Below are 330 nucleotides of genomic sequence, written 5' to 3' on the forward strand. Positions count from 1 at the left end.
CCTGCAGGATGAGCGAATAGCAGATCCTGTCTCTATTCCTCTCCACAAACAGCAAAAAGGTCAGAATAAAAAATACAGGTTGACCTGCAAGTTGACAAGGAAGGCTTCGTAGTCTCAACTTCTGAATGAAGTCTTCAGTGAGCATGTGAAAGCCTGCAGGATTAGTAGTTACTCTAAAGGAAACTTTTACTCAGACTTCTGCCTGTCATCTTTCAATTTGCAACAAGGAAAACAGAGCTCTAAACCTGATTATTAAGAGTCAGAGACATTGGGGCCAGTAGATGGCATAATGGTTGTGTTGCTGGACTCCCACATAGTCAACTATGGTTT

This window comes from Tupaia chinensis, unplaced genomic scaffold (assembly GCF_000334495.1).
Source record: "Tupaia chinensis unplaced genomic scaffold, TupChi_1.0 Scaffold000119_1, whole genome shotgun sequence".
Classification (NCBI taxonomy): Eukaryota; Metazoa; Chordata; class Mammalia; order Scandentia; family Tupaiidae; genus Tupaia; species Tupaia belangeri.